Raw genomic sequence first — 13288 nt, 5'->3', positions numbered from 1 at the left:
TCCAGAACTCAGCTTCAACGGCAAACCATCTCCTCCTTCCCTTCAATCTCTCCAAACATGCCTACCTCCTCTATTTCACTCACATATACTCAAGTATATGGTCACAGGGGTCCAAAACTATCTCACAACCCCAAACAACAAAACTAACAACACATAATCAAGAATACATGCATAAATCATCAAAGCTCCCATTAAAACCCTCAACATGCATCTCTCTCTCCCCAACTCCCATAAAACCTTCAGAAAACATAAACCCCTGGTCAAGAGCATCACTTACCTCCTGAAGCAAGAAGCTACACACGCTGAACAAGGGAAAACGGACCAACTCTTCTCACACTCTCAAACTCTCTCAACCTCACTTTTTGCTTCAACACTTTCACAACTTGGTAAACGAGCAACCTCTTGCATGAGCTGCTCAAACTTAGCACATAAAGCATAGGAGACGTGGCCAACTTCTGGACATGATCTGGTGATAACATCTGTCCAAAATGCTGACTAAGGATGCCCAACAGCTGGCTGGCCAACTCAGTTTCGGCTGCCGAATCGCATGCAAAACCATGCAACATTCGGGGGCCGAACGTACCTTCGGAAGCCGATTATTGGGCACTTTCGGCGGCCGAACTTACCTTCGGCAGCCGAACTTGGCTCCTCTGCCTTGGCTCATTTCAACTCAAACTATCACCCTGTAAACCCAGAAAACACATCATAACACGTAGAAAACATAACTCCTACCCTTATATAGAATCTCAACACCCCGGATGCCATTAGACAACAGAAATTCCGGTGCCGGATTCTAGCCGGGTATTACATTCTCCCCTCCTTAAGAACATTCGTCCTCGGATGTTCCTAAAACAACAAAAATAAAACACATGAAACGGAGAAAACGAACCTCAAAATAAATATGGATACTGCTGGAGCATAGACTCCCGCGTCTCCCAGGTGCACTCTTCTAGATTATGGTGGTTCCATAGAACTTTCACCATAGGAATCTCCTTGTTCCTTAGCTGTCTGATCTGCGTGTCCAGAATCCGTATTGGCTGCTCTATATAGGTGAGATCCGTATGAATCTCCACCTCAGGCTCACTCAGAACCTGATTCGGATCTGACACAAACTGTCGTAGCATAGAAACATGAAATACCGGGTGAATTCTCTCCATAGAAGCAGGTAAATCCAGCTTATACGACACATTTCCGATCTTCTGCAACACCTCAAAGGGTCCAATGTACCGTGGAGCCAATTTACCTTTCTTTCCAAAACGAACCACTCCTTTCATTGGAGACACTTTCAGCAATACCCAATTACCTTCTTGAAACTCTAACTGTTTTCTACGAACGTCTGCATAACTTTTCTGTCTACTCTGCGCTGTTCTGATTCTCTCTCTGATCATGGGCACCATTCTACTGGTAATGTCTACTACCTCTGGCCCTGCAAGAGCCTTCTCTCCTACCTCTTCCCAGCAAACAGGGGATCTGCACTTCCTCCCATACAAAGCTTCATAAGGAGCCATCCCGATGCTCGCATGATGACTGTTATTGTAGGCAAACTCCACCAAAGGTAGATGCTGCCTCCAAGAACCGCCAAAGTCTAACACACATAGTCGAAGCATATCCTCTATGGTTTGGATGGTCCTTTCTGACTGTCCGTCAGTCTGTGGGTGGAAAGCAGTACTAAACTCCAATCTCGTGCCCATCGCACTTTGCAGACTCCGCCAAAAGCGGGAGGTAAACTGAGGTCCTCTGTCCGAAACTATAGATACTGGAATTCCATGTAATCTCACTATCTCATCCAGATAGACCTGTGCCAACTTATCCACAGAATAGTTACTCCGTACTGGAAGAAAATGAGCAGATTTTGTGAGTCTGTCCACAATCACCCATATCGAGTCTATCCTGTTGGACGCTACTGGTAAACCCACTACAAAATCCATGGCTATGTTCTCCCATTTCCACTCTGGAATCGGTAATGGGTTAAGCATTCCGGCTGGTTTCTAATGCTCTAATTTCACCCTCTGACAAACCTCACAGGCTGTCACAAATTGCGCCACTTCTTTCTTCATGGCTGGCCACCAATAGACCCTTTTCAGATCCTGATACATCTTGGTGGTTCCTGGGTGAACACTATACCTCGCATTATGAGCTTCCCTCATAATGTCTTCCTTCACACTGCCCTTATCTGGTACACAAAGTCGACTCCCATAGCGAAGGATCCCTTTGCTGTCAAATCTAAACTCTGCGTTATTGCCTGACTGAACAGTCCTGGCAATTTTCATCAACTCAGGGTCCTCATGCTATCTCTGAGCTATCTGCTCCAGAAACACAGGTGTCACTCGCATCTGTGCTATCAACGCACCTGTACCAGACAACTCTAGCTGTAATCCCTCGTCAAAGAGCTTATAAAGCTCCATCACAACTGGTCTCCGCTCTGCTGCTATATGGGATAAACTGCCTAGTGATTTTCGGCTTAGGGCGTCTGCAACAACATTCGCCTTACCCGGATGATACTGGATTGTACAATCATAATCACTGAGCAATTCGACCCATCTTCTCTGCCACAAATTCAGCTCTCTCTGACTTAAGATGTACTGTAAACTCTTGTGATCAGTGAAGATCTCGCATTTAACCCCGTAGAGGTAATGCCTCCACATCTTAAGTGCAAAGATAATTGCTGCCATCTCTAGGTCATGGGTAGGGTAATTCAACTCGTGCTTCTTCAACTGTCTAGAAGCATAAGCAATCACCTTATCACTCTGCATCAAAACACAACCCAATCCCACTCGAGATGCATCACAGAACACTGTGAAATCCTCATGACTAACAGGCAGAGCTAGCACTGGTGCTGATGTCAATCGCCTCTTGAGCTCCTCAAAGCTCTCTTCACACTGGTCTGACCAGACAAACTTCTGGTTTTTCTGAGTCAGTTTGGTCATAGGAGCTGCTATCTTTGAGAAGTTCTGAACGAATCTCCTGTAGTAACCTGCCAGTCCCAGAAAGCTTTTAATCTCAGTCACTGTCGTGGGTCTGGGCCAGTTAGCTACAGCTTCTATCTTCTTGGGATCTACCTCAATACCCTCTGCTGATACCACATGTCCCAAGAAGGCAATGCTCCGTAACCAAAACTCACACTTCGAGAACTTGGCATATAACCCATGCTCTCTCAGTGTCTGCAGTACTATCCTCAGATGCTGGGCATGCTCCTCTGCATCTCTGGAATACACTAAGATATCATCGATAAACACAATGACAAAGTGATCCAGAAACTCACTGAATACCCTGTTCATGAGATCCATAAATGCTGCAGGGGCGTTAGTCAACCCGAACGACATCACTAAGAACTCATAATGCCCATATCTGGTCCGGAAAGCTGTCTTAGGCACATCTGCCTCTCTGACTCTCAACTGATGATACCCAGATCTCAGATCTATTTTCGAGAAACAACCTGCTCCAGCTAGCTGGTCAAATAGATCATCAATCCGAGGTAAGGGATATCTATTCTTGATAGTGACCTTGTTCAACTGTCTGTAGTCGATACAAAGTCTTAGGGATCCATCCTTCTTTCTGACAAAGAGCACTGGAGCACCCCAAGGTGAGGTACTAGGGCGGATGAAACCCTTATCTACCAAGTCCTGCAACTGTTCTTTCAACTCTGATAACTCAGCTGGCGCCATCCTGTAGGGAGGAATAGAGATAGGTCTGGTACCTGGCAGTAATTCAATTTCAAACCCTATCTCCCTCTCAGGTGGTAGTCCTGGTAAATCGTCTGGGAACACATCGAGAAACTCTCGGACTACTGGTACTGTGGCTGGTTCCCTCACCTGACTGTCTAGCTCTCTCACATGAGCTAGAAACCCCTGACAACCCCTCATAAGCAAACGACGAGCCTGAAGGGCTGAAATCATACCTCTGGGTGTACCTCTCCTGTCTCCTCTGAAGACACACTCTGACCCATCCTGGTCTCTGAGACTCACTAACTTCTCTCTACAGTCCAACGTAGCACTATATGTAGATAGCCAATCCATCCCTAGAATGACATCAAAATCTGTCAAATCTAGAACCACAAGGTCAGCTGGAAGGCATCTACCCTCAATAAACACTGGACTGAAACGACAGACTGACACTGCCACTGATGGGTCACATCTAGGTCCACTGACCCAGAGAGGATACTCTAACTCAGAACTGATCAAACCCAATCTCTCTATGGCTCTCGAAGCAATAAAGGAATGAGAAGCACCAGGGTCCATCAAAGCATACACATTTGAACACCCAATGATGAGATTACCTGACACCACTGTGTTCGACGTGTTAGCCTCCTCCTGTGTCACTGTGAAAATCCGTGCTGGGGCTACTGGATTTCCACCTCGGGAACCTGCTGCTGAAGTAGAGGCTGCCCCTCTCCCTCTACCTCTGCCACTAATCTGAGGCATGACTGGAGCTGCTGGCCGTACAACTGGCTGTACCACACTGCCTGAACTCATCTGCTGGGATGGTGCAAAAGTCATCTGCGGACAATCCCGAGCAATATGCCCTTCCTGTCCACATCGAAAACAAGCTGTAGATCCCAACCGACAAACTCCTCCATGTGGTTTTCCGCATCGTCTGCAGACTGGAGCTGTGCCAGAGCTTGAGCCACTACCTATTCCCAGACCTGACTTAACTTTACTCCAAAACTTACTCTTTGTTCCTTTTGCTCTATCCCATCTTTTACTGCTTGGTGTGGGGGCTTTCGAACCCGAAGCCTGTGCCTTTGACTGTTTCTGTATATTGGCACTAGCTTCCATTTTCCTGGCTGCGTCTACTATGGTATGAAAACTCTCCTTTTCTGCTGGAAGAATCAAGGAAGCATACCTGGGATGCAGTCTCATAGTATATCTCCTTGCTTTCTTCTGATCAGTATCATAGGCTTGAACCACGTACTGAAGCAGATCCAGGAACTTATCTGTGAATTCATCAACACTCATCTCATCTGTTTGTCTCAACTGTTCAAATTCAATTACTTTCATCTCCCTCGAACTGTCAGGAAAAGCCCACCCTGCAAACTCATTGGCAAACTCTTCCCATGACATACTGTCCATTCTAGGCTCCACATAATTCTTAAACCATTCTCTGGCTTTCTTGCATTTTATTGTGAAACCTGCCATCTCAATGGCTCTCCTATCATCTGCTCCCAATTCACCGGTGATCATCCTAACTGCTCTGAGGTAGTCAAATGGATCATCTCCCGTGTTATATTTAGGAGCATCCAATTTCAAGTACTCCGTCATTTGAACTTTACCTCCAGATGAGCTAGGTTCATGTCTGTCAACAACAGGGGCTACTGGTTCTGTTTGTGGTGGTGGAGGTGCTGGTTCATTTATTTCTGGGTGTGCTGCACTTGGATGTATAGGGGAGGGTGGATACATAGGATATGGTGGATATGATGGGTAATAATGAGGATATGGCATATATGGCATGTATGTAGGATATGGGTCAAAGCGAGAGTACTCCGACATACCCTCCATCGGATACTCTGGATCCTGAAACACAGCTGGATAATCAAATCCTGAGGCCTGACCACCTCCCAAAGATTCTCCCATACCTTCATCCATAGACGGATCAGTCTCCATAGCCTCCCTCTCTTCCTCTGATCTTCCTCCCCTAGCTGTTCCTCTTCTGCTCTCGTCGACAGACCTTCTCGGGTCTATTGACGTACCTTCCCTGCTAGATCTCTGAGACCTTGCCCTTGGCAATGCAGGAGGACGAGCAGCTGGTATATTTCACTCTTAGTAAGTATATTTATGATTATTAAAATCTCCAATTATATAACTCATTATGCTATAATACTTTATCATGTAAAACATCCAAATTTTCCATTTTATCTATCCATTTTCAATATTTATAAACATTAAAGACTATCACATATTTAAATACAAATGTTAAAAAATTGTAATCAAACTAAGTATTTTATCATTTTTGCACTTTTACCTTTAAGCTATAATATTTCAAGTAAATTCTAACTTATATTTAAATCACTTAAATCATACTAAGTTTATTAAATTCCCTTCAAATAAAATTTTTAACTTGTAATTCAACTAATTCATCACAACTTTACAAATCACTCTCTTGCTCCTTTGAATTCAGGCAAAAACCCTTCTTATTTATTAAATTCCCTTCAAATATACCTTTTTTCCCTTTCTTATTGATGCATCAACACTTTAACTTGCTCTTTATTAAAAGTAAAGATACAAATAATTTAAATTTAGATTCTTTCATGAAAATAAATGAGAAGATGATAAATAGTCCTTTTCGAATTAAAATTTTAACTTATCTTCAATTTCTCACACTTTGATTACTATTCATTAAACTTCCCTCTTCAATATTTCCTTTGTTTTGCTTCTTTTCTTTACTATTTAACTTGAAAAGGTATCTGAGTGAGGAGAGGAATTGACTTAAGAGTGAAAAACTTGGTGGAAATTTGGTGTATGAAAGATGAGAGGAAGATGGAGGAATGGGATGAAGGTGTTTTGACTAAGATTCCCAAAGGAAGAAAATGAAGAAGTTTCTTTACTTTTCTATCATTTAGCTTAAAAATGGATGGCTAGCTACTATTTGATCTAAGGGTTAGTATTAAACTTTACATAAAAATCTTTATTTTTCACATTAAACCTATATTTCCTCATTTTTCTTAGATTCACCCATATCTTTCCCATAATTATAATTTGACTCTACATTTATCATCAATTTACATGTTATAACCCACAATAAAATTTGACGAAAGTAAACTTTACTCTTTTTTCTAAAGTAACACCCATCTTTTTCAAAAATAAGTTGTAAGTTTATAGGTAATTTTCATTTTACATTTTCTTTCATCTTAATCAACTCATTTTGAAATTTCTTAAACATATCTTGAATAATATTATTTATTAGGGGTGAGCAGTATTCGGTTTAAATAAAAAAAACTGACTGAACCGAATTTATTTAAAAATTTAGTTCGGTTTTTTATACATTTTGGTTCAGTTTCATTTTTAATTTCAAAATCTTTAGTTATTTAGGTTCGATTCGATTCGATTTGATTTTGATAAAAAAAATCGAATCGATTAGTGATAATAGTATATTATTTTTAATAATATAAAGAGATTAGATCATGTTAAAGTTAAAATATTTCAATTAAATTTTAAAATACTAAAAATAAAAATAAAGGTAAAAAATAAAATATATATTAAAAATTCAAATCGAACTAAATTTAATCGAATTAGACTAATTCGATTCAATTTGATTTTTAATCAAAATCAATTCGATTTGATTTGTATAAATACCAAATGTTAGTTTTCGATTTATTTAATTCAGTTTGATTTTAAACCAAATCGACCGAATGCTACGCTACTATTTACGAATAGAAAAAAATAGTAATTCTCTTCCAAACGATACTATTCTCAACCGGGGAATGATATTATTTATAACTTAAAATTTAAAGTATTAGGCCTAATGTTTATATAGATATTTAAAGTTATATGAAAAATTTCTAATATTAGGATAATTCAATATGTTTTCTAAGTTTCTTAGTATAAAGAGTGATAAATTTTTATATTTTAAGTATATCCATTTATTAATAATGAAATTTAGTAAATTTAAAAATAAATTATTTTGATAAAAATGTGCTTATTTAAAAAATAGTTCTTAATTAGAATTAAATCTCATTAGCTATATATTAGTTTTAAGAAAATTATTCATCATATTATGCCGCGGATGATTTTTTTAGTTTTTATAATATTTTTAAATTTTTTTTTTTTTGAAATGGAAATCGGAAATTGGAGGAGTAAAACCTAAAATCTCTTAAATTTACTTAGATACACTTACCATCATACTAAATTTGTGAGTGTTAAGATATTGATTTTTTAAAATTTAAAATAAATTATTGAAAAATATCAGTCAAAATAATATCACTATAAAATATTAAATATAATCTTAAAGAGTAAATTCAAGCTTAATTTAAGCTATTTCAAAAGTTAAACGCATACTAATTACATAGAAAATTTAAATTCAAATTTCTATATATATAAAAAAAGAGTGTAATACCCGACTAGACCTCGGCATCGGAATTCCTACATTCCGGCGGAATCTCCGTTGGAATCCAGAATTTCCTCGGATTGTCAAAACCCTTAAGTTTTCTAAAATGTTTTTATATGTTTTTATAGTTTGATCAAGAAAGAAAATTGAGTTTTGAAAGAAAAGAAAGTTTTGAAGAGAAATGCCAGGTTCGGCCGCCGAAGGGGGCTCCCTTTTGCTGCCGCCGAACCTCAAGTTAGGCCGCCGAACATGGTGGAGTTGTGGAAGCACCTTTGGCCTCCGAAGGTGGTCTGGCCAGCCACCTATAAAAGGCCCCATGTCCGAAAATGGGCGAGTTTTCTCTCTCCATTTTCGGATAAAGGTGAGTTCTTGACCCTCCATGGTTGATTTTATGTTTTTCTTCAAATCTCCCAGAGTTTTTATGAGTTTTACCATGTTTTGAAGATTTTAAGCTAAGATCAAGGTTTTAGAAGCTTGGAGACCTCCAGAGTTCGTTTTCTCCACATTTCCCAGTTTGGGATCACATCTCCTCTCGATCTTCAAGAGGTAAGTGTAGATCATCATCTTCTTTCATGTTTTAAGTAAGTTTTAAGAAGGGGTTAAGGGTTTTAATGCATGTTTAGAGTAGATCTAAAATGTTAGGGTTTATGTACCCTTTATGTTAAATGTATGCTTAATGTGATGTTTGTTGGGGTATAGGCTAGTTTTATGCCCCTATATGCTTGAATAAGTGTTTAGGCATGTTTTAGAATAGTTGAATGCATGTTGGGAAGTTGGGTTGGCTGAATGTGGGATGGCAGAATCGGGTTCTGCCACTCAGAAGGATCCAGGTTCGGCCGCCGAAGCAAGGTTCGGCTACCGAACCTGCCAGGGAAGGCAGTTTAGGCCGCCTAAACTCGCCCCCGAAAGTGGGTGACTTTCGGCTCTGGAAGGACTTTCGACTGCCGAACCCTGCCCCCGAAAGTGCCTGTCTTTCGGCTCTGGAGGGACTTTCGGTGTAATGACCCGAAATCGGACCGCTACCGGCGCTAGGATCTAGATCGACTTAAGGTCGCCGGGACCCGTAGCAAGCCTAGCATACAACCTGTCATACCTAATAAATCCCATACATGATCATACATTTTCATAAAAACTTAAACTTTTTCATACTCCAAGTGTAACGACCCCAAAATGGACCGTCACCGGCGCTAGGATTCAGGTCGGCTTAAGGCCGCCAGAACCCGTAGCAAGCCTGCTATACTCTCTGTGTACCTGTAAACCTCATACATGATCATACATATTCTGTGAAAATAAAACTCTTTTCTGAACCAAGGCTTAACCTGTGCATGCACTATCTCTGTACTCTGTACTCATGTACTCTGTACTCTGTATCCCTGACTAGAGCTTGCTCTAGATGGGCTATCTCATACCTGTTAAGCCTGGTTTTCACATACAGGAAAACATATATACATATACAGATCATGTACAACACATACATCACTAGGTCAAGCAACAACTATTACATCTCTTTAATATTACATGTCCACTCTAAGCTATTACAGATCTCTTTACTTTTCCTGTACTCTGCTGGACTGTCCCTGTACACTGTACACTGAACCTGCAAAACTGGGGTTAAGGGAGTGGGATGAGCTCTATAGCCCAGTGAGTAGAACAGTAAAACATCTCAGTAAAATATGATCTCATGGAATGCACCATATCACAGACAAGCCACATCACGAGTAAACCTGTCACCACATAGTCCCAGTAACTCTGTGCCAGGGCGTAGAATCGAGCACCTGGTCTTCCTGTCATATATGTATATGTGTATATAACACCTCTGTACTTACCATTGCCAGGGCGTAGTCAAAGGCTCCTGGACTTTGCTATACCTGCCAGGGCGTAGTCAAAGGCTCCTGGACTTCACTATACCTGCCAGGGCGTAGTCAAAGGCTCCTGGACTTCCTGTCTGAGACTATTGGATCATTCAGCATTTACTCACATCATCAAATAACAATGCAATGCAACATATTCGTGGACTAATGCAATCAACCTATGGCATAAACATGATGCATGAGATATGCTAAAAGCAGTTTGTGGTTCAATAAAAGTCATAAGTTTAGTTCCACTCACCTCCGGCTATCTGGACTGACTGACTCTGCAGGCTCTGAAACTCTGGAGCAGTACTCACTGCTGCTCTCTCTGGTTCCTCTGGTCTGTACCTATACAGATAGACTCACATGAGGGACCAAACTATCAATACCTCTATTAAACTCCCCAAGAATCCCCTGAAACTCACTTAACTAGCCATGCAAAGCATGCAAAAGAAAAGCTGGACAGAACACTTTCGGCGGCAGGTTCGGCGGCCGAATGTCCTCTCCAGAGACGAAACTCAAGCACCTTCGGCGGCACCTTCGGCGGCCAAATCCCCCAAACAGAGCCGAACATGCAAAAACACTCGGGGGCAAGCTGTGGCAACCAAGTCACCATGCAGGAGGTTCGGCGGCCGAATGAACCTTCGGCTGCCGAACCTGAGTTCATCCAGAACTCAGCTTCAACGGCAAACCATCTCCTCCTTCCCTTCAATCTCTCCAAACATGCCTACCTCCTCTATTTCACTCACATATACTCAAGTATATGGTCACAGGGGTCCAAAACTATCTCACAACCCCAAACAACAAAACTAACAACACATAATCAAGAATACATGCATAAATCATCAAAGCTCCCATTAAAACCCTCAACATGCATCTCTCTCTCCCCAACTCCCATAAAACCTTCAGAAAACATAAACCCCTGGTCAAGAGCATCACTTACCTCCTGAAGCAAGAAGCTACACACGCTGAACAAGGGAAAACGGACCAACTCTTCTCACACTCTCAAACTCTCTCAACCTCACTTTTTGCTTCAACACTTTCACAACTTGGTAAACGAGCAACCTCTTGCATGAGCTGCTCAAACTTAGCACATAAAGCATAGGAGACGTGGCCAACTTCTGGACATGATCTGGTGATAACATCTGTCCAAAATGCTGACTAAGGATGCCCAACGGCTGGCTGGCCAACTCAGTTTCGGCTGCCGAATCGCATGCAAAACCATGCAACATTCGGGGGCCGAATGTACCTTCGGAAGCCGATTATTGGGCACTTTCGGCGGCCGAACTTACCTTCGGCGGCCGAACTTGGCTCCTCTGCCTTGGCTCATTTCAACTCAAACTATCACCCTGTAAACCCAGAAAACACATCATAACACGTAGAAAACATAACTCCTACCCTTATATAGAATCTCAACACCCCGGATGCCATTAGACAACAAAAATTCCGGTGCCGGATTCTAGCCGGGTATTACACCAAGCTTGACCTATGCATGCACTAATACTGAATGCATAAAAAACCCCACATTAGAGCCCTCATCAAATGCTCTAGCGGGGCAACATATCATAAATCAAGCTTGGTTTACAACACATTAATAAAACATTACATTATCTTTCATGTCCACAACTAACTATTACATACACTATGCCTTTACTCTTGCTGATCTCCTGGTCTATCCCGAACCTGCAAGCCTGGGGGTTAAGGGAAAGGGGTGAGCTACTAGAGCCCAGTGAGCAGAATAGTAAAACAATATATTAAAATCTATGCTTTCATGAAATGCATCACATCACAAAAAATTCACATCAAGGATGGACTTGTCACCAATAGCCCTCTACACATTCCAATGGTGCCAGGGGCGTAGAATGGGCCTCACTGGTCTTTCTCTTAACATAACATAACATAACATTCCAATGTGCCAGGGGCGTAGAATGGGCCTCACTGGTCTTTCTCTTACATCGTGCTAGGGGCGTAGAATGGGCCTCACTGGACTTCCGTACCGTATCATCGTCATCATATCATAACGAGAGCTAATGGGTCATCCAACATCCATCCACATCAACATCATAATATGCAATGCAACATATTCGTGAATTCTAATGAAAACAACCTAGTATATATCATGGAATTCGTGATGCATGAACATGCTCAAAATTTATTTACTTTGAAACATAAAGATTCATTCTACTCACCTCAGGCTGACTCTGAACAGACTCTGAAGCAGCTATCTCACTGCTGGGGTCCTCGGTTCCTCGGGTCCGAACCTACACAAGTGGACTCAAATGAGGGACCAAACATACACTAACATGACTCTAAACATCTCCCCAAAAACCCCCTAAAACATCATAAAATAATCATAAAAAACATGCAAAGGAAGGCTGGACAGGGCACTTTCGGCGGCAGGTTCGGCAGCCGAAAGTCCCTCCAGAGCCGAAAGTCATGCACTTTCGGGGGCAGGGTTCGGCGGCCGAAAGTGCTTCCAGAGCCGAAAGTCACCCACCTTCGGCGGCAGGTTCGGCAGCTGAAACTCCCTTCTAGAGCCGAAAGTCCAAACTTTCGGGGGCAGGGTTTGGTAGCCAGAACTGCCTCCCCAGGCAGGTTCGGCAGCCGAACCTGAGTTCTTCCAGAATGGGAGAACTCAAGCCTCTCATGCACATTTTGCCTCCCAAACCCTCCAAACTCATACACAACAGTCCCAAGCATGCATAAACATGTATTCACGCATATTGGGGCTTAGAACTAGCCTATACCCCAACAACAACAACATATAGCATACAATAAACATACATTTCATCATTTACTCACATAAACCCTAACATTTACAACTACTCAAATCATGCATCAAAACCCCTTAACCCTTCTTAAAACTTATTTAAAACATAAAAGAAAGGTAGGATCTACTCTTACCTCTTGAAAAATCGAGAGGAGAGACGATCCAAACTTAGAGTTGTGGAGGAAATGACTCCGGGGTCTCTAAGTTTCTAAACTTCGATCTTTGCTCAAAAATCTTCAAAACCAAGTTAAAACTCGTCAAAAACATGAATGATTTGAAGGAAGACATCAAAACTAACCTTGGAAGGGCATGGACTCACCTTTGCCCGAAAATCGAGGAGAAAACTCGCCCATTTTCGGACATGGGGCCTTTTATAGGTGGCTGGCCAGACCACCTTCGGGGGCCAAAGGTGCTTCCTAAACTGCACCATGTTCGGCGGCCGAACATGAGGTTCGGCGGCCGAACATGAGGTTCGGCGGCCGAACCTGGCTTTCCTTCCTTGGTGCTTTTCTTTCAAAAACTCAATTTCTTTCTTACTTAAAACCTTAAAACACATGAAAACATTTTAGAAAAACATATTTTACCCTTCTAGAGGTTTCCGACATCCGAGATTCCACCAGAAAATAGG

The sequence above is a fragment of the Manihot esculenta genome, chromosome 4, assembly GCF_001659605.2.
Source record: "Manihot esculenta cultivar AM560-2 chromosome 4, M.esculenta_v8, whole genome shotgun sequence".
Lineage (NCBI taxonomy): Eukaryota > Viridiplantae > Streptophyta > Magnoliopsida > Malpighiales > Euphorbiaceae > Manihot > Manihot esculenta.
This window is presented reverse-complemented; position numbering follows the sequence as displayed.